This window comes from Hemitrygon akajei, chromosome 22 (genome assembly GCF_048418815.1).
Source record: "Hemitrygon akajei chromosome 22, sHemAka1.3, whole genome shotgun sequence".
In the NCBI taxonomy this organism is placed as follows: Eukaryota; Metazoa; Chordata; class Chondrichthyes; order Myliobatiformes; family Dasyatidae; genus Hemitrygon; species Hemitrygon akajei.
Window position 1 is genome coordinate 30,986,776 of NC_133145.1, and position 21,933 is coordinate 31,008,708.

At 39.9% G+C, this 21,933-nt stretch overlaps 2 long non-coding RNA genes across 4 annotated transcripts in view; one reads left to right on the top strand and one right to left on the bottom strand.

Moving 5' to 3' along the window:
* Nucleotides 1-13,487, bottom strand: part of LOC140714595 (uncharacterized) — a 57,123-nt gene extending 43,636 nt beyond the window's left edge. The window contains exon 1 of the long non-coding RNA XR_012095946.1: nt 13,242-13,487. This is a non-coding gene — a long non-coding RNA (uncharacterized lncRNA). The remainder of the gene's footprint in view (nt 1-13,241) is intronic.
* Nucleotides 1,453-19,931, top strand: LOC140714594 (uncharacterized). 3 transcript variants are annotated; one of them, XR_012095943.1, is made up of 5 exons: nt 1,453-1,644; nt 7,873-7,924; nt 11,695-11,824; nt 15,170-15,228; nt 19,654-19,931. It is a non-coding gene; the product is annotated as an uncharacterized lncRNA (long non-coding RNA). The 3 variants fall into 3 exon arrangements; XR_012095944.1 differs by having other exon boundaries at nt 19,720-19,931; XR_012095945.1 differs by lacking the exons at nt 15,170-15,228; nt 19,654-19,931 and adding an exon at nt 13,219-13,801.
* Nucleotides 19,932-21,933: the final 2,002 nt, after the last annotated feature.

The following is a 21,933-nucleotide window of genomic DNA, read 5'->3' on the forward strand; positions in this document are numbered from 1 at the left end:
GTGACTATGTTAAGGATTCCCCCAGTGCTAGTCTGGAATTTGCTCAGGGAGGTCCCTTTAATGTTGTTAAGTTTGAAGACCTGGTTGAATATCAGTAGTAGGTAGCCCTGGATGGGGCAATCATACAATATGGGAAAGTAGAATTTAAATGTGTCTTGAGTTTGGTTGGATGCAGCAGTGCATGTCCAAGACATCCATCTATTATGTATCACTTTGCACAGAGAACACTGGAATAAAAAACATAAACTTTATTTCCTCAAGCTAACACCAAGATTTTCATTTAAATTTACTTGAAATTGGAACCCATGGAGTACAAAAATGAGGCAATATGTGACCAATTTGCTGTTAACACTCTTTAAACTAGAGGCAACAAACCACATCCTTCTAACTTGTATTTATCCAAATAATTTTCATTGAAATATTTCCATTGTATTTTTCTTTCTGCTCTTTACAAATTTACCAAAGCCTTGACTGCATAGTGACCTTAAAGCTATTGCAGAAACCACTTCAGTTCCAGAACTGTGAGTCACTGCAAATATGAGTAAATATTGAAAAGTTTAAAGACAAACACAGACCAAAAATGGATGTGAGGTTACTCAAGTTCTTTTGCAGCTGAAAGCATATGTTGAAATTTTGAATTTTCATTCCATGTAAATATCCTCAGGGCCGGTAAGATTTCTCATTCTCTTCACTTTTTTCCTTTGGGATTTTGTGAAGCTCACTGGCAAAAAAAAATATAATATTCTTTTTTGATTTTTGGTGATATTGCTGGTTTCTAAAGTCTATTAAATGCCTCAGGTCTCTATACCTAATTATACAGTGAGCAGTCATCCGAAGCACTCAAATGCATTAGGACCTACCCTTACATTATTAGGACCATTGTGTCAGAGTGCTGAGTTAAACAGATGATTTGGACATAATCAGTAAAATCGTTGAAACACTAGAAATGTTAAAATAAAGCAGTACTGTTAATGTCTGCTCATTTGATGCCAACAACAAAGGTCTACTCACTCAACACCAGCCACGACCATGCACAATATTGCATTAAAGATGTGATGAAGAAATCTAATCAGAAATTCTTTTCTTTCTAATAAGTTAAAGCTTTGTATTCCATTTACTGCCATTCATTACTTAAATCCTATCTTTATTAAGTGAGCCCTTACATAAAATAAGAATGTTTCCACTATGGCAGAGAAGAGGAACAACACAATAGGGTCAATCTGTTCATCACATTTAGGAAAGCAGCATAAACATGTTGATAATAATATTGATGCTGTTTACAGGGCATAAAGTTGGTTTATCTTGGCTAATAATTAATTGACCTTTCTTACTTACTAGTTAAAGAAAGAACAGTAATAATCCAAACGAAGATTCACGTGATCTATTTTGGCGCCTCACCTGACTTATCAAACGCAAACACGAGGAAATCTGCAGATGCTGGAAATTCAAGCAACACACACAAAATGTTGGTGGAATGCAACAGGCGAGGCAGCATCTATAGATTATAGACTATAGATGCTGCCTGGCCTGCTGCGTTCTACCAGCATTTTGTCTGTGTTGCTGACTTATCAAATCCTTGTTTCCACCTGAAAGGCTCGATTTTGGAACCCGATGGAATACTTTGCACTATCTTGATGGACGTAGGTAAGAGAGCCAGTATCATCATCCTATCCTCGGACAATGTTCCCAGCATAAATGAAATGCATAAATAGTTGATGAATTTGGGGGATTTTAGGCCAGACCGTGTTGGGGCAGACACCATTGCTTTGATATGTCTGCTGTATGCTGTCCATGCCTCAGAAGCCTCCAAACCATGAAGTATGTGCAAGATTTGAGGTCTTGATCTTCAAGCTCCCTTTTCCTCAGATGGTCAGAGCCTTTGTGAAGGTACTGAAGTTAGAGGTGATTTTTTTCCTCGGTGTCTGACTTTCCTGAGGAGTTGCATCCAAGATCTGATAAGTGATGGACGTCTTGCAGGGTGCCATTATGTATTTTTCTGTGGAGGATGGTTGGGGGGAGATTGACAGAAGAGATTTGTCTTAAGCATGTTTCACGTAGGGCCTATTCTGTAGGCTTCCATCAAGATGCCAATGATGAGCTACAGCTCAGCCCCTGAGTGTGCATGAATCTACGAACCATCTGCAGACTGGCCAATTAGATCCCCTCCTTTGGGGATAACAGCTGAGGTGACGTGTTATATTGTTGCAAGGAAGGTAGAGAATTAAAAATGACACTGCTTTACTTGATCTCACTCTGTCCTGAAATTGAATCTGTGATGAGCTGAGCTCTGGTCAGGAAAATGGATTGTCATGTTATTGTGGAACAGGTGGAAGATGAGGGCCACTGAATTTGAGGAGAGTTTCCCACAATCCCTTTCAGCTGACCTAGCCGAAGGCTTTTGTGGTTGAGGCTACTTCTTGCATTTTCCTTGGAGTTGTTGATGGTGAATGTCATTTCCAAAGTACCTCTTGATGGACAGAATCTGTGTTGCAACTAAGGAAGGTACTGCTTGGTCACTGGAAAGAAGCAAGTATGGAGGATACTTTAGATGACCCACCATGTGTCAGACAGCAGGTAGAATCTTCTATAGTCATTGCAATCTGACTTGTTACTCTTTCTGAAGATACATCTTTGAGCTCCCCTACAGTGTTCACCTCATTATCCAGCTAAAAATCTACTCTCTACAACACTGGTCTAATTGTATCGGAAATTTTAATAGCCTTGCAACATACCAAAACTTGTGAATAAACAAAACACAACCTATACACCTCAACTTCAGAATAAAGTTCAAATTGCTCAACCTTAAATCAACAGGTTGACAACAAGGCTTCTTATCCAATTAATTTTGTTAAGGCAAAGTTTGCATGTGAAACTGCCTTTCAAAATTCTTCACCTCACATCTTAAAAAGCAAACAAAACCACATAAGAAATGCCACTTCCTCTGGGCATGTTTGATTATTTTCACTGCCCTTTTTATTCCAAAACCCTAGAGCTAATAGTCGTGGTAAATGTACTGTTTATGTTTATACCTCTAAGAAAAGTAAAGGTCAATAGATCACCACAGTCTTGCTGTTATTCTACAGCCATATCTTTCTCTCTCTCTCTAAAGATACAGAGTGGTAGTGTTAAGGACAGTTGTGTCTCAGACTTTTGTTGTGTAGCCTGCTTGATTCTTCATTCCATTGAAGTTATTGAAAAAGTGAATTGGGTAAGGTGAATAGTGATCCACTTCTGCTTGAAATCTTTACTGAGATTTACTAAGATTTCTATGGATGCACCGAGCATTCTAAATGGCTGCATTACCATCTGGTATGGTGGTGGGGGTGGGGGGGGGGGGGTGCGCGGGCAACTCCACAAGATTGAAGGAAGCCACAGAGAGTTGTAAAATTAGCCAGCTGCATCACTGGCAGCAGCCTCCATAGCATCCAGGTCATCATCAAGGAGCAGTGCCTCAGAAAGGCAATGTCTGTCATTGAAGACCTCTACCAACCAGGACATGCCCTCTTCTCATTGCTACCATCAGGAAGGAGATACAGAAGCCTGAAGGCACACACTCTATGATTCAGGAACAGCTTCTTCCCCTCTGCCATTTGATTTCTGAATGGATATTGAGCCCATGACACTATCTTGCTACTTCTTTAAAATTTCCTATTTTTGCACATATATTCACTGTATTTCACATTTTTCTTTTTCTCCCTGTTATTACGTATTTCACTGTACTGCTGCCGCAAAGCTAACAAATTTCACGACATATGCCAGTGATATCAAACCTGATTCCAATTCTCATTTGATCTAAATATTTCATAACAGTTGAATGATTGTTGAAGTTGTATCATAGCACTGCTTTTGATTACACCTACTCACGGTAGCAGGATATAGGATGCATGACCTCGAACTGACATCCATCTTGTGTTTGCCAGTGTAAGGATGAGAGGAGTGTAATGGAAGGTGTTGAGTGTTCGCTGGGAACCAAGTTCCCATTGCTCTGATTGCCTAGCAGTGAACAAGAGTTTCACCATACTCCTTTTATGTAAAAGAAGACTGCTCCAGGGATTTTCATAGCATTATCCATGTAGGTACACTTGAACAAGAAAAAAAGTATTATTCCTTCAATAATGTATTTCAGTATTATATAATAAATTGAAGGGTTGGTCACAAAACTAAGTAGTGTGGTCTATTAACTTGAAGTGACCTCATTACAATAAAATGCAGACCCATCACTGCGATGAAAGTGACCCTTTCTACTGCAAGTGTCCTGTTCTGATGTGGATCCATATATTTTTTTCTTTGAAAGTAAGCCTGGCCTCTGAAGTTCCCGCCAGCAGGGTAAGATGAGGCCTTTATAAATCATTTCCGTCACACTGCAAGAGAATGTCAGCCCCAGGCTTGAATTACCGCAAATTCATCAGCAGAAAATCTGCCATGAAATTGCGTGGCTCCTGGGAAGTGACTACCATCTGCTTTTCCCCTTTCACTTGCCACTCCACTTTCCCATCAATCCTAATTTTTACAGCTTCTTAGTAAACTGCACAGGATGAATTCATCGTCCCGTGCTCTCCTGGAGAAATCTGCTTCGTCCAAGGTTTTTTTGTTTTGTTTTGTTTCCTCAGAGCTTTTGTGTATTTTAGACTTAATATTTCACTGCATATAGAGGGACTGATTGGTCATGGTGCTCTCTATATACAGGGAAACTGGATTCCACTTGTTACCGAGTCTTATGGTTGCACCTGTCAATCAGAACAGTAGCTTGGGCTCATGCTCCACCTCAGAGGTGTCACTGGAATCTGTTCTGCCCTCATTCAAGCACAGAGACTTGAGTCAGGAGAGCAGAGGGAAGCGAGGGCTGACAGCTGACTTAAACTGAAATAGGGCAGCCTGAATGAATCAGAAATCACTAATTAACTTCTTAATTGACATATTGTGTCTTGTGAAAAAGAGGCATTGCATTGAGAATGAGCCCATTCACTTTTTCCTGTACGAGTCAAGAAATGGTTGGTGGTTACAGGTGACCCTTTATCACTAATGCTGAATTTTGCATGTTGATTAGCCTCTAACAGAACCAGAGTAAATTTGCTTATTGAACTTTCAGATGGAATCTAGGTGTCAACAGTTCTGCAGGTGTAGCCATCACATCTCAGGAACCATGTACAAATGTTTCATAGAACATAGAACATAGAATAGTACAGCACATTACAGGCCCTTTGGTCCACAATGTTGTGCCGACCCTCAAACCCTGCTTCCCATATACCCCCCCCATATACCCACCTGCTTCCCATATACCCCCCCATATACCCCCCCCTTAAATTCCTCCATATACCTGTCTAGTAGTCTCTAAAATTTCCCAGCGATTGGTTTAACCAAGCAGTCTACACTCTATATTGAGGAATAGTAAAAATGAATAAAGAAAGGAACGATTTGTTTCATAATGTTTGAACTGCCACTGATTCTCAGCCTGCCTGTGAATTTCTGGCCGGTACCATTATCTTGTCTTTTGGTAAGATTTCTAACCATTACATGAAAATGAAAATAAAAATGACACTTAATTGTGTCTGCTGTCTGATTTCAGTTCAGCCCTTCTCCTAGTACATCCCGCATTTCGGAGGAAATGTTGAGTTCTTTTCTCTCAGTGGAAATTCAGTACAGGTGGACCCTAGGGTATTCCATTCAGACCGGACCTAATCTAATATTATAATTAATTACAAAATCAGTTCTGTTATCCAGATTACAGTGTAATCAGTTTAAAGGAGTGAACTTTCTTTTATGTTACTGTCTTCCCTTTCTGAAAGGATCAGTCACCTGTTGCTCCAGTTTCATACATTCCAGTTGCTCTCGGCACCTTGCTCACAAGAGTCCATCAATCAACCAGAACTCGAGCTAAGGTGTCACAATTCACTGCCCAGCAGCTTGTCCGCAGCATCAAGGGTATGCACTGCTTTCATCTTATCAGGCAAACAAACATTCAAGCATCATAATGCCATTGCTGCCTTCATTGCCTAACATCAACCAACTCTAGTACCAGCCATTCAGTAAGGTGGAAGATTCAACTATGGTAATGTATGTATTGCATTGGTCAGTTCTATGTACGTCACGCAATGCACCTGTTCCCTCAGCAATTTGGGAAGCTTCAAATGAGATACTATAGTTCCAAAGTGATCTGAAGCCTGCACTGTTTAGATACATTTTGATGTGCTCATGTTTTGGCTGGTCATTTTAATATTACGGTTTGCTGTGTATACTCTGTATTTCCGATCTGCATTTCTTTGCTCTTCTGTCCGTGTTCATCGTACAGTACTATTTCATACTCTGTTGCTTTATTGGATTGATATCGACTTTTTGGCCATATTAATTTTGATATAAGACTATAAGATATACAAGATATTAAGAGGAATAGATAGTGTGGACAGCCAGGGCCTCTTCCCCAGGGCACCATTGCTCAATCCAAGAGGCCATGGCTTTAAGGTAAGGGGTGGGAAGTTCAAGGGGGATATTAGAGGAAAAGTTTTCACTCAGAGAGTGGTTGGTGCATGGAATGCACTGCCTGAGTCAGTGGTGGAGGCAGATACACTAGAGAAATTTAAGAGACTACTAGACAGGTATATGGAGGAATTTAAGGTGGGGGGGTATATGGGAGGAAGGGTTTAAGGGTCGGCACAACATTGTGGACCAAAGGGCCTGTACTGTGCTGTACTGTTCTATGTTCTATTAAGACATAGAAGCAATTTAGGCCCTTTGGCCTATTGAGTCTGCACAGCCATTCCATCATGGCTGATTTGTTGTCCCACACAAACCCATTCTCTTGCCTGCTCCCCGTAAGCTTTGACTCCCTTATTAATCAAGAACCTATCAACCTCCACTTTAAATACACCCAATGACTTGGTCTCCATGGGTTTTTGTGGCAATGAATTCCACAGTTTCACCACCTTCCTTTCCGGCTAAAGAAATTCCTCCTCATATCTGTTCTACAGGGATGTCCTTCTATTCTGAGGTTGTTCCCTCCAGTTCTAGTCTCCCCTACTATAGGAAGCAGCTTCTCCACAATCATTCTATCTTGGCCTTTCAATATTCAATAGATTTCAAAGATATCCCCCTCTATCTTCCAAACTCCAGCAAATTACAGGCCCAGAGCCATCAAATTCTCCTCGTACATTAACCCTTTCGTTCCCAGGATCATTCCTGTGAACCTCCTCTGGACCCTCTCCAATACCAGCATACCCTTTCTTAGATAATGAGCAATGCTAACATTGCATTTGTCTTCCTTAACTTGTGAGTTCAAGTTAACCTTTTGGACTCCCAAGTCCCTTTGCACTTCTGATTCCTGAGTTTTCTCCTCATTTAGAAACCTTTATTCCTTTTACCAAAGTGGATGACCGAAGTATGAATGCTTTTCAATTGAGCTTTCAAAATGAGATAATTTAGAACTTATCAATATATAAGAAAAGTGCTTTATTCCAAGCAATAATCTCTAAGTAGTATTGTTTTTCAATTAATTCATTGCTCTGCTGAGAAAACTAGACCCAATACAAAATGCTGATGTAGGAAAAATTAAGGTATTCTTTCCACTTCTTATTGCTAATATGCTCTTGTTTTGATCCATGAATTGAGGTGGTAGGGTCCAGGCTCCAGAGTGCATCATGACAATTGTTGATTTAGGCACCGGGCCAGATTGAAAAGATCAGGGTGTCAGGGCTCAAGGCAAAGGATGGGCCATTTCAGCTTACTGCTCCATGACATTTAGTCGTCTCTGCACTGAACTATGGGTTTTGGATTCTCTTTGTGGAATTCGGTTCAGAATGGTATTTGCTTGCAGTTATTGTTTGCATGGTTTGTTCCTTTTTCTCTTCTCATTGGGTGTTTGACATCTCTTTTTTATAGGTTCTTTTGGGTTTCTTTGTTTCATGGCTGCCTGACAGGGATGAATCTCAAGGTTGTATAATGCATGCATACTTTGATAATCAATGCACTTTGAATTTTTGAATAATAAAGTAACCACTATTGAGCAATTATGTTGTTAATAATTAGATGATAATCAGAAGGCCTTATTGGTATTGGTTTATTATTGTCACATGTCCCAAGATACAGTGAAAACCTTGTCTTGCATACTGTTTATACAGATCAAATCATTACACGGTGCATTGAGCTAGAAAAAGGTAAAATCAGAAACAATGCAGAGTAAAGTGCAAAAGCTATTGAAAAATTGCAGTGCAGGTAAATTATTAAGTGCATGCTTACAATGGGATAATGTGATGCCAAGAATCTCTCATATGTTACAAGAGGCCTGTTCAGAAATCTGATAACAATGTATTAGAAGCTGTCATTGAGCCTGGTGGTGCATGGTTTTGGGTCTTTGTATTTTCTGCCCAATGGGATGGGGAGAAGAGAGAATGTCCATGGCGAGTGGGGTCTTTAGTTATGCTGACAGTTTTACTGAGGTAGCGAGAAGTCTAGAGGAAGTCCACAGAGGGGAAGTGTTTTCCCATGATCTGCTGAGCTTTACATGCAAATCGGTTGTGATATCAAGCCATACCAAGCCATGGCAGGATACCTGGTAGTGTGGAGGAGCAGAGGGATCTGGGGGTACATGTCCATGGATCCCTGAAAGTTGCCTCACAGGTAGATAGGGTAGTTAAGAAAGCTTATGGGGTGTTAGCTTTCATAAGTCAAGAGATAGAGTTTAAGAGACGCGATGTAATGATGCAGCTCTATAAAACTCTAGTTAGGCCACACTTGGAGTACTGTATCCAGTTCTGGTCGCCTCACGATAGGAAGGATGAGGAAGCATTGGAAAGGGTACAGAGGAGATTTACCAGGATGCTGCCTGGTTTAGAGAGTATGGATTATGATCAGAGATTAAGGGAGCTAGGGCTTTGCTCTTTGGAGAGAAAGAGGATGAGAGGAGACATGATAGAGGTGTACAAGATATTAAGAGGAATTGACAGAGTGGACAGCCAGCGCCTCTTCCCCAGGGCACCACTGCTCAGTACAAGAGGACATGGCTTTAAGTTGAGGGGAGGGAAGTTCAAGGGGGATATTAGAGGAAGGTTTTTCACTCAGAGAGTGGTTGGTGCGTGGAATGCACTGCCTGAGTCAGTGGTGGAGGCAGACACACCAGTGAAGTTTAAGAGACTACTAGACAAGTATATGGAGGAATTTAAGGTGGGGGTTTATATGGGAGGCAGGGTTTGAGGGTCGGCACAACTATGTTCTATGTTCTATTATGCACCCAGCCAGAATGCTTTCCATGTGCATCAATGAAGATTGGTAAGAGTCAGTGGGGATATGTCCAATTTCATCAATAGTAGAGGTGCTGGTGAGCGTTCTTGGCCATGGCATCAACATGGTTGGACAAGGACAGGTTATTGGTGATGTTCGTGCCTAGGTATTTGAAGCTATCAACACTCTCAGACTCAGCATTGATGATGTAGGCAGGAGCATGTGCATCACTTCCACCCCCACCCCACCCTAGGAACAGACAATTAAGTGTTAAGTGTCCATAGTATGCTGGCTTCCAATCTGCTCATTTCCGTAACTTAGACAGGTGCAATAGATTTTATGCCATTATTTAAAGAAAAGCTAGCCTGTCAAAGTTCCATTCCAACCAAACCATTTATAACTATCAGTAGCACTCCTGAATACCACTGTTAAACATATTTTACATCTGCTTACCTACTGTAACTGCACATCTCATGTCAAAAGGTTTCGGAAGAGTGTGAATTGTATTGACGGGAGAGGCACAATTTTCCCTCCTTCTCACTGGCTGTTTGTCCCACTCCCAGCAGAGAAAAGGCTGTGTAGCATCCACACCAGGACCACAGAATTAAAAGCAGTTACTTACCCCAAGAAGTAAGACTGATCATTACTTCCAGTCTCTAACCAACCCCTCCACAACCCCACCACCACTACCTTATCATTTCCTGTCTAGCATCACTTTATGTACTTACAAACAACCTTGACTAATCTATTGGAGTTTTTCGAGGATGTAACCAGGAAGTTAGACGGGGGAGATCCAGTGGATGTAGTGTACCTCGATTTTCAGAAGGCATTTGATAAGGTCCCACATAGGAGATTGGTGGGTAAAATCAGAGCTCATGGCATTGGGGAGAAGATATTGACATGGGTAGAAAACTGGTTGGCAGATAGAAAGCAAAGGGTAACGGTGAATGGGTGTTTCTCGGAATGGCAGGTGGTGACTAGTGGGGTGCCACAGGGCTCGGTATTGGGACCACAGCTGTTTACGATTTACATCAATGATTTAGATGAAGGCATTGAGAATAACATCAGCAAGTTTGCTGATGATACTAAGCTGGGTGGCAGTGTGACATGTGATGAGGATGTCAGGAGAATTCAGGATGACTTGGATAGGCTGGGTGTGTGGGCAGATACTTGGCACTTGACGTTTAATGTGAATAAGTGTGAGGTTATCCACTTTGGGAGTAAGAACAGGAAGGCAGATTATTATCTGAATGGTGTAGAGTTAGGTAAGGGAGAAATACAAAGAGATCCAGGAGTCCTTGTTCATCAGTCACTGAAGGTGAATAAGCAAGTGCAGCAGGCAGTGAAGAAGGCTAATGGAATGTTGGCCTTTATTACAAAGGGAATTGAGTACAAGAACAAGGAAACCCTTATGCATTTGTACAGGGCCCTGGTGAGACCACACCTGGAGTATTGTGTACAGTTTTGGTCTCCAGGGTTAAGGAAGAACATCCTGGCTATAGAGGAAGTGCAGCGTAGATTCACAAGGTTAATTCCTGGGATGTCTGGACTGTCTTACGCAGAGAAGTTAGAGAGACTGGGCTTGTACACGCTGGAATTAAGGAGATTGAGAGGGGATCTGATTGCAACATATAAGATTATTAAGGGATTGGAGAAGATAGAGGCAGGAAATATGTTCCAGATGCTGGGAGAGTCCAGTACCAGAGGGCATGGTTTGAGAATAAGGGGTAGGTCATTTAGGACAGAGTTAAGGAAAAACTTCTTCTCCCAGAGAGTTGTGGGGGTCTGGAATGCACTGCCTCGGAAGGCAGTGGAGGCCAATTCTCTGGATGCTTTCAAGAAGGAGCTAGATAGGTATCTTATGGATAGGAGAATCAAGGGATATGGGGACAAGGCAGGAACCGGGTATTGATAGTAGATGATCAGCCATGATCTCAAAATGGTGGTGCAGGCTCGAAGGGCCGAATGGTCTACTTCTGCACCTATTGTCTATTGTCTATATGTGCAGTATATAGGCTATCTATGTGCTTATATTTACTGTGCTTAATTTTATTACTGTGTTCTTTATCTTATTGTGATCTTTATATTGCATCAGACCTGGAATAACAATATTTTATTCCTCTATCCTCATTTAAACCACAAATGACATTAAACATTATCGAATCCTGAGGTGCAGATTTTAATGATGTTCAATAATGCAGTTACTGCTGTAGATCCTATTACATTTTATTCAGTAGGCAGTGGATTAGCCAGCATGGTTTATATGCTGGTAATCTGTGACCATAAAATAAACCTGTTAACACCATAATATAACATGGAAGTTCACATATTCAGCATTCTATTCTTCAATGTAACATCAATTCCTACAATACGTTTTGCTCTTAGTTAATACCTAATTACTATTTAACAATTTAAAAATGCTGGTTGAAATGTGGAATTTTTTTCTTAAGTGTGGAAATTCACAAAATATTTTCTTTTCCATAGATTTCAGTATTCATATCCTTTCCGGTATTGAAACATTCTCCCGTCTACGACAAAGCCAGCCAGCAGAGGCTGAATAAAAACAGACCAAGAAGATTTTCCTTCTTTGATTCCCTCTCTGTGAAAGTGAAGGGTGCGTACAAAATGGCTGTTGCATTCTCCCATGAATTGCAGAGATCTCTAAAATAATTCAAGCATGTGAAGATCTTTGGGGCATCATCATATGAATATGAATATTTTTCTCAGCAGTGTGTGTGTGTGAGAGAGAGAGAGAGAGAGAGAGAGAAAGAGAGAAAAACCAAACACTTTCTTCATGAGTGGATGTTTTAGGCTATATTTTAAATGTATCATATTATAATGAAAATTAATGATACATCCTCTGTCTGTGATATTGACCTTATAATTAGGCTAAGTCATTCATGGACAATTTTAGCAGAACAGAAGGTATACAATCTCAAACTAATATTTTATATCCACAGAGTTTATCAGAAAGCTCTTATAAATAACAAACTTGTGGTATTTTAAAATAGGATTATTTCACACTTGTTGAAGTCCGACTAACATGACTAAATTTGACAAGTAGTTCTGACCTAAAGAGAAAGGGCAGACATTCCTTACATGCATTCAAAGAATCTCTGCTTCAAAACATAAGGAATCATTTTGATAATCTCTCCCTCAACTTGCTTCATTTCAGATCTTAAAAGTACATCCACTGCCACACTGGTACACATTTTTATCCTCACTTATATTGTGGTTATTGTGATGTGGAACCATTGAAAACAACCAAACCAATTTGTCTAAGGATCTGTTTAGGTGACAGAGGGACTAGCCCCAGATTTACTGGTAATTGAGAACATATTTCAAACTTGATGTTGTGTGAAAGGTGAACAATGTTTTGTTGACAGAGTCTAGAGGGAATTTTACTATTTGATATTCATTGAACAAATAAATCCAAATTTACAGTATTTGCAAAACTAGACAGGTTAATATAACTTGATTTTCCTAGATAGTTTATCTTTAATATACAATATATTTCTAACTAACTTTAGGAGCATTCAGTCTCAGATTTTCAAAATATAATATTTCATGATATAGTTTCCAATAAAGATATCATCTCAATTTATTTCTACCATATTGTAGTAAGCGTCCCTTGTTTTTCATTCTTGTTCCTCATTTTATTTATTTTACAAAGGTTCATTTGGCTCTTAGAGATGCATTAGTTATAAGTTTAATCTCACCCCCGCAGAAATACTCAAATTCTGCTTCGGTAGTACTGAGGAATATCGTAAAAATGAACTGATTTTTGGATGTGATATTAAACTGAGACATATAAATCCCCTCGTCATTTAGGTATGAAAAACCCTGGACATTATTTGAAGAACAAATAAATTACCAGTATATATATTTGTTAACATTCCTCCCTTAAGCAAGACATTAATGAAAAGATTATTCAGTAATTCATTCATTTGCTGTTGTGGGACTTTGCTGTGTAAAAACTGACAGCTGTACTTGTCTTCTGAACAACAGGTAATTATCGATTCAAGACATACCTTTAGTAAATGTTTTGGAGAGACACGAGAAGATGAAAGATGTTCTGTAACTGCAAACTTATTTTTCCTGCAAGTTCATCTTTGTGCATAAAATTAGATTTGCTTTTACTTTCCAGCTTCCAGTACTATTGCTAAACACGTTTAAATTTTTTTTCAAGTTCTCTACCATTTAGTACAACATATTGTTTTGCTGCAACAAGTTTACTCAGAATTTCAATGATTAAAGTTCAATTTTACAAGCAAACCAACATTTTGCAAAATACAAAGTACACATCAAGACTCCACAGTGTACACATTAAACAGTCGGCCACTGTGTACACTACTTGCAATTGCAACACTCTTTGAAATACTACTGCTTTATCTCCAGGACTTGCAGCTGTGATTTTTACTTAGTTTTCATAAACAGTATGTTTGAAAAATGAAAATAAAATTCAAAAAGCATTTATTTCCAGAGGCTTGTAAATAAAATGTATAAGACCATAAGGCCTTCTTATGGATAACCACCCTGCTGCTGCTGTCTTGGCATCTATGTGTGTGAAATAAAACAATTGGTAGCAGAATTGTGCATTAGTCTGTGACTAATTTTCAACTATTTTGTCTAATGTAGCAATAAGATACTACTAGTTTTCAAGGCTATATCATCTGTTCTGGCACAGTTTGATTCATTTCACTTTAAATTAAACTGATAATGTTTCTGAAAATATATGAAAGCAAATCTTGAGCAGACAGATTTAAAGAACCAAGTTTGTTGTTTAGTTATTCCATCAGAATATTTATTTTTTGTCATCATAACATTGCATTAGGCATGAGTTTGTTTTACAATATCTGATACATTATTATAAATTCATCAGTGTAATTAAGCTAAAAAATCATTAACCTCAGTGAAGCATTTCACATTTCTGAAATAATGGCCTGAAGGATTTAACTAGTTCAAAGAGAGAAAATGTGGACAGCAGCAGCAATTGTAACATTACATTCAAAATAATTTTAATAAATGCTTATTAGGAATGAGTAACTTGTGCTATCTAATGTTATAAGTTTATAATGGTCTTTATCCATCAAATAGAGGGCCAGCAGCTTCTAAATATTCACAATGTGTTATACTGACAGAAGTTTTGCTGTAATATATTTCAGGAGCTGCTGACAGAAAACCCACTCTAATCACTTTACAAGCAGAGTTTGTACGACAGTATGACTTACTTTTATGGAACTTACATATATTTGTGTTTTGCCATAGATGCATGGCCTTTAATTTAAAAAAAAATAACCCGGGAATCTTTAGTGTACAAAATTCCACTGAGGGAGATAAAGTTGGGAACAGGATAGAATGAAGAGGAACACCCTGGACCCTGAATGCATATCGTATTATAATGCAGTCTTTGACACATTTTTAACCCTGGTTGACATGAGACAAACAATGACGTTACAATTCATTCATGCTACGCTGGTGTTTCCAGCACTACAATGTGAACACAGACCTAACATAAATTGCAATAATGCAGAAATTGTGAACTTTGCAATATTGTGCCTCTGTCGCAATGTTCTCCCGTTGTTGGGTGGGGGGCGGTGTAGGGAGGCCTCAGACCTTCATCCCAGCTGTTCCCAAGGTCTCTGACCTTCTACCCAGCTGTGCCTGGGGCTTGCCATTTACATGGGCAGTCACAGACCCCCATTTTCACCTGTTTAAGCAGCTGACCCTGCAAACCAAACTAATCACATTCCTGGATGGGAGCAATGAACCGCAGGGCTCCAACGGCGTGTACTGAAAATAAACCAATAATTACTGAGGTAAAACATTTATCAACATGATTTAATCTCCACAACATTTGAGCTAAGCCAAAATCCTGTCTTTTTTCTTAAAATACATGTGTCAATTGACAGTTTTCAAATTACTGTAACTAATTAAAGCAAATATTACTTGCCCACAGTTTTGTCTGAACTGTTAATAACTCGGCCACAATCTTCGAAGATTCGCCTCTCCAGTTAGGTAAGGTCTGAAGCAAGAATGAAACTGAATTAACTTACCCAAGTGAAACTATATTAACTTAACCACCGGGATTGTCAATCTGAAACATAACTTTGACTAACTTTCTATTGGCCTGAATGTGTCATTTATGAAATACAATTATGCTGGTTGGTTTCACTGGTTGTTTCAGTCTTCTAATTTAAGAGGAACTTATTTTTTTTAAAAAATGCTTGCATACCTGTACCTTTGGAGGAATATGGGTCAAATGCAGGGAAATGAGACCAGCCATGTTTGTCAGCATGGATGATTTGGGCAGAAGGACATGCTTCCATGCTGTGTTATTCTCTGACTCAATGACTTGCCAGTGGGCACTTGAAGAACATTGCTCCTGTGCTGGGAAAGTGCCCCTTCTAACACAGAGAGATTCCCCTTCTTATTTCCCTAGTTACCTAGTTGGTTACTTCCCATTGGTTACCTAGTCCTTCAACTCCACCTGACACATCAAATACGAGCTTCAGTTAGCTCCTACTCCAACTCACTGATCTCAGCCCCAAACGTATGCAGCGCCCTCCTGAAATTGATTGGACAGGCCCAAACAGAAAGAACTTACAGGCACTGGTGGTCACATGCACCTTGTTCTTCCAGATGGCAGAGGTTACGTGATTAGGAAGGGCTATGGGAGTAACTGCAGAGTGTTTAGTACGTGGTGCATACTGTAGTGGAAGGAGGATGGACTTAGCAATGGTAAATCCATTGAATGGTAAAGTAGTTGGTTAATCTCCTTGTTAGAGATGATTTTTCCCTGGCAGTTCTGTTGAATGGGCATTACTTGTGCTGCGTACTATTTGTCAGTACATGCCTGTATATTGCCTGTGTGCACGTACTTCATTTTTTGAGGAGTTGTGAACAGAAGCTATTTCTGACACAATGTAAGGCAGGTCTTTGGTGAAGAAGCCCAAGATGGTTTGGTCTAGGACACAGCCCTGAGGAACTCCTGCATTAACACCTCGGGGTGTGGTTATTGACCTTCAAAAACTGCAACAATTTACATTTGTGTAAGTGGCAACTCAAACCATTGTGACATTTTTCCATCAATGCCCATCAAATTTGGTCTAAATAGTGCTTCCCCATGTCACACTTGGTCGATGCTGCTCGAACATCAAGGGCAATCCACAGCCAGCGTACTCTAAGATACAGTAGTAATGATATCACTGAGTTAAATTTTACTCCTCATGGAAATGAAGGATGTAAGTAATAAAGTCAATTCAATTCAATTGATGGCATTATCTTGAAATCATCACTTCAGTGTAAGGCTGAATATTTTTTGGTCCTTAGCTAAAACTTAAATAACTCATTGACAATTCTTCAATTAGTCTGTAGCAACTTTGTAAATGTCTATGTCCAGGTCTTCATTAATCTCTCTTCAATGGAATTTGAGAATGATCTCATCCAGCTCTGGATCTCAAAAGCCTCACCATGATCTGCATGTCTCATTGTTGATGTTCAACCAGGATACAGGTGGAGCCTGGTTGTTTTCCATAGAGAGAGATGAGAGTGAAACAATTATTCTTCTTGGAGCCACTGCCACCCCGGAATGGCACCGAAGAAACCTAGTAATCTGTTAAAGCATTAACTGCTAGATGGTGAGCTGCTTTAGATACTGCCATCTCTGGGCACACTGGCTGCAGTCTGAGCTTGAGCTGAGAAGATGGATTCCAAGTTGATCTAAATAAGCTTCTGGAAATCTGAAACAAAAAATAAAAGCTGACAGATAAACGCAGCAGATCAGGCAGCCTCTGTGGTTTCGTCTTGGCACGAGTGCTGCCTGAATGCTGATTACTGCAACATTTTCTGTTTTTCTTCCTTCAAGTTGTGATCTTGCTCCTTGAAATTAAAATCTGAATTCTAGATCCTTCCTAATTTACCAAACGTGTACGTTCGGTGAGCTACCTCCAGTTCTGAAGTTTTCTTAGCTTCAGTAGATGTTGCTGCCATATGCTGTTGCCGTCATTATGGTGTAGCTCTTTCTGAACTAATGTCCATGTATATGAAATTTCAAATGACAACACGTCTTCAATATCATTCTTTCTTTTTCCATGGACTGCCTTGTGAGACTACACTTCTTCAGGTAGAAAAGGAGTAAGTGTAAGGGACAGTGAAAAGTTAAGAGGTGCATATTTGGTGCACCCTACTGCTGAATATCAAAAAGGATGATGGGATAAGGGGAAGTGTTTATTTTGAGAGAGGACTGCGTATGTCAATACCTCATCTTCAGCACTATCACTAACCACCACGTTAGCAAGGACTGGCATTGTTTTCCATGGACTTCAGGCATATAGGTTCTCCTGATCAGTTCCCACTACTCTTGGTTGGTGCCAATTTGACTTGCAGGAAAACAAAAGTGCATTATTGATTGTTGTGTTGTGTTGAGGTGATGTGGCTGTTTTACACAAAAACTTGCAATGTATGTAATTTGTCAGATGCCTATGGGTGTCTATGGGGGGGAAGATGCTTGTATATATGATGAGCATGTGAAAGTCTGACAGAGCATGTGAATAATAGTGGGTGATTGACGGGAATGTTATCTGAAGATAATGGTACAGTTGATCGGATGTAAAATTTGATGATGCATTCACTGATAGCGAGACCATTGACGTTTTGTGGCATGGCATCCAGATCATAATGCCTGAGTCCTGGTGTTCTCTATAGCTGCTTGTTTCCAATGGCTTCTATGTAGCCTAAGGATATCTTGGCCCTCTCAGGATATAAGGTATGCGTCAATGTAGTATCAGAAAGCTATGGGTCTGATGCACCATCAATAACTCTCGGAGATGGGAGGCGAATGATAGGCTTTTATTATCTGCAAGAGACCACCACACAACATCCTGGAGACTGAGGAAGGAGCAGTGCCTCCAATCGCCTTTATACAGGGGTCTGTGGGAGGAGACACAGGAGCAGTCAGCAGGGGGGTCTGTGGGAGGAGCCACAGGAGCAGTCAGCGGGGGTCTGTGGGAGGAGCCACAGGAGCAGTCAGCGGGGGTCTGTGGGAGGAGCCACAGGAGCAGTCAGCAGGGTCTGTGGGAGGAGCCACAGGAGCAGTCAGCACAGGGGGCGTGTCCAGACAGGTATATGTAGCTCACCACAGGGTCCAACTTGCTCCCATGTTGTACAATAATCCTTCAGTGTTTCTTAGATTGGATTCATTTGTAAAATGACTGCAAACACCTGCTACTGCCACAAAGCATTTCCCATTACAATGTAAGAGTCATAAGTCTGACCAGCTTGCTTTAATTTGAAGTAATCACTCATGATATCGGCTGGCTGCTGAAACAACCAACAAATGTGCAAAATCTTGACTTCATGCTGGATCCTGCTGCCATGAAAATACATGAAGATGGTATGGTATCTGCATTACATCAATGGTGCTGGTTAACCATGTTGATCCCTGTGCCTGCTTCCCCCCCCTCCCCCCCCCCCCCCCCAATGGCTATCCAGTTTCACATCTACAACTCCTAGCACTGTACCATTACAAGATTAAAGTATTATACAGATGCCGTCTGTGGTCACTGTTTAAATAAAGGTATGCATTGAAACAAAACTAGCCAATAGCTTGTCAAAACAAATTAAAATTTATATAACCTATTCAATCTTTAGAAAGGTGGCCTTCTTTTAATGATGTGAGTTCAGAGAAGAAACATTTGTAATTCCTGACAGATTTCCACCAGACGTCGTTAATGTGATGAAGGCATCACCCAAGACCCTGATTTTTAAAAATGCCTGTCACATTCAGTGCACTGAATTACTCATACCATTATGGTTAAAGTTTAGTTTGGAGCAAATTCTATCAATGTTATCTCGAAGGACATTAAAAGCTTCCATAAAGTGGAGGATAAAAAGAACAAACTGCCAAGCCTGTGTCACTCTCAATGTGACTCAGTTGTTTTTAAGTTAAGTATGTTAAGTATGTATATATTCATTTTACCCTTTACCACACTGATAAAACTGGGCACAAAATCATCAAACCTGTAAAATACTATAATTGAGATCAGTCTTATACTTCTTGTATATCACTATGTGGAAGTATGTATTAGGAGATAGTTTCTACCCTTAATTTTAAATATGGTGCTGTGGATTTTAAATATGGTGCTTATTCATAGGCATTCCAGAATCTGACCAAGTCCTACCATTCTGGTTTGCTCTGTCTTTAATTGCCAAGCAATATATAGACCAATTTGATTTTAAAAGGCTTACTGACACTGTTCAGCCATTAGAGATTTCTATTTTGTTGGGATCCACGGGAATTTGTTGATTCTTAATTTTCCAGGATCTGTGGGTGATTCATGGAAGAAGGCATTTTTCAAAAACAGAGGGAGTCTGACATAACGGTTCCTCTGACACAAAGAATAATGATTAACATTTACGTTCTCTTGTTTCCCACCCTTCAAGGTTCTCCCCTATTCTTCCCTCTGCTTCCTAAAGGCAGTAATTCATTGGCGCGATATGTTTCCACAGACACTGACAGTCCTTTATCTTCGGCAACTGGCCATTCATCATGTGCGACCTCTAGACAGCGAGAGTCAGCAAGTTATTTGACTGTGGCAACATCACAGCCGAGCCTAATCAGGTCCATTACTGATGTGCATTTGTTACAAACTGGGGTTACTAGAAAGTGATTCCAGCAAGAACACTACCTTATTTTTAATGTTATCAATTTTGCCTGTTTTTAACTAATCTTAGTGTCTCAAAATAAATTGATTTAGAAATGGACTTGGCTGTGCAGTTTAGTATCATGGATTCTGTGCATGAACAATAAGAATCAAGGAGGCCTTCTTGATTCACTAGATGTATCTTTCCTGTTATGAGAGCATACAAGAGTCAACAATTTATTCCAGAGGAGTACAGTGTAAAAATGAGAATGAACTGAATTATTATTGAATCAGTTAACTGTGTTTCCTCTCATGGTCACGGTCAATGGGATTGATGCCTGTTTTCACTATCACCCATGTACAGGGTAATCATGCAACACAGATATAACTTATGGAAATCGGCGGTCACTTCATCAGTCCATTGAACTGCTGTCAAGAAGTTTTCATGGGCTGATTATGTGCAGTGCACCTACTAGTAGCCCAATGAATAGCCTAAGTAGTGGTGCTCTTAAAAAAAAATTATTCTTGGAGAGCCATTAAAAATGAAATTTTAGTTCTAGGAAATTCTGCAAAATTTTGAAATTGTGTCTGTTCTGATTTTTCAACTTTATTGTTCTCCCCTTCCCTCTCTGAAGCTGAAAGGAGGAGCAACCAGTCCCCTTGACAGCTGGTGAAAATAATCACCTGGATCCTCGTCAGAGATAATTATTCATGAACAGTTAGCAGGAATCCTGCAAAAGCATCTGTACATTGAAACTCCACCTACAGCTAATACCAAGACACACTTCCCTTACAATTCTTTGCCTTTCTCCCAATATTAAAAGGCAATGATAATCTGTGTTATTTTGGATATGATAAGCACGTCAAGTACTATGGTACTTCCATCTTTCTCACAATTTTCACTTCAGGAATATCTTTTCCTTTCCTCATGCTCCTAAATTAGTCAGACTTCTGAGAGACCAATGAGACAACTGAGAGCCTTAAAGTCATATAGCACCGAAACAGGCCTTTTGATTGAACCTAATGATGTCCGTCAACATGTCCATGAAATCTAGGCCCATTTAGCTAATATCTTTCTAAATCTTTCCTATGCTTGTATCTGCCTATGTTTCTTTCAAATGTTGTTTACGTACCTGGCTCAAACATTCTACATGCAGCCCAGCCTCAAGGAAAAAACATTCCCCCTCAGGTTCCTTTTAAATCTCACCTTAGACTTCTGGCCTCCAGTTCTTGATTCCACGACCCTGGGAAAAAAGAGCTGAGCTGGTTCTTTTTTGAATATGTCACAGGGTATAAAGTAGCCTTTAATGCTCTTGAGCATAGATCCAAGGTTCCATTCGTTTTCGTATCTAAGCAGCCTTTCACTGTTCTCCTCTCCTCTCCTCTCCGCCAAGCAAGTCTGGATGAAATTTTGCATGATTGCCAAGAACACAGATTGCTCAAAAGAAAGCAACTCTCTGAGGACAATATTGAGAAACACTTGACCATTTGCACAATGATCTTCAACACATATTATGTGGCAAATTACTTTATATATTGGCCGAAGAGATTTCAACACGCTTTGTGATATAAAATGAAAGGCAATTGAGCACTGATGATTTGTGTATGCAAACAATGTAGCTATACTACACTATATTTGTTCAATATACCGTACAGCAGAGAGGGGAATGATCTGTCTTGCTTTGCATCAATTGATTGAGGGAGAAATGCTGACAGGGTTATCTGGGAGAGCTGATTGGTCATATTCTTGGCAGTAGAAACTTGTGTTGGTGTCGCAACCAAATGAGCATGCCTCTGGCAAAATATATTCAGCATTCCCTGAATCAAGTGCTTTTATAATGAGCAAGAGGCTGAAATCTGCAGATATTGCAAATGAGTCATTGAGGTTTCAATAAGTCAATGATTTTCATCTTTTGTGCCCTGCAATAAATGTCACAACTTAATCAACCATGGCCAGCGCAAGTCCCAGGCTCTGCTCAAGCTGAATTGAGCGGGCAAAGCTCTTCCTCCAATTCTTTAGCCACCTGTGAAAAGGCTTGCTCACTTAAAAAGGCGGCCAATTGTAATCCAGAATTCTACT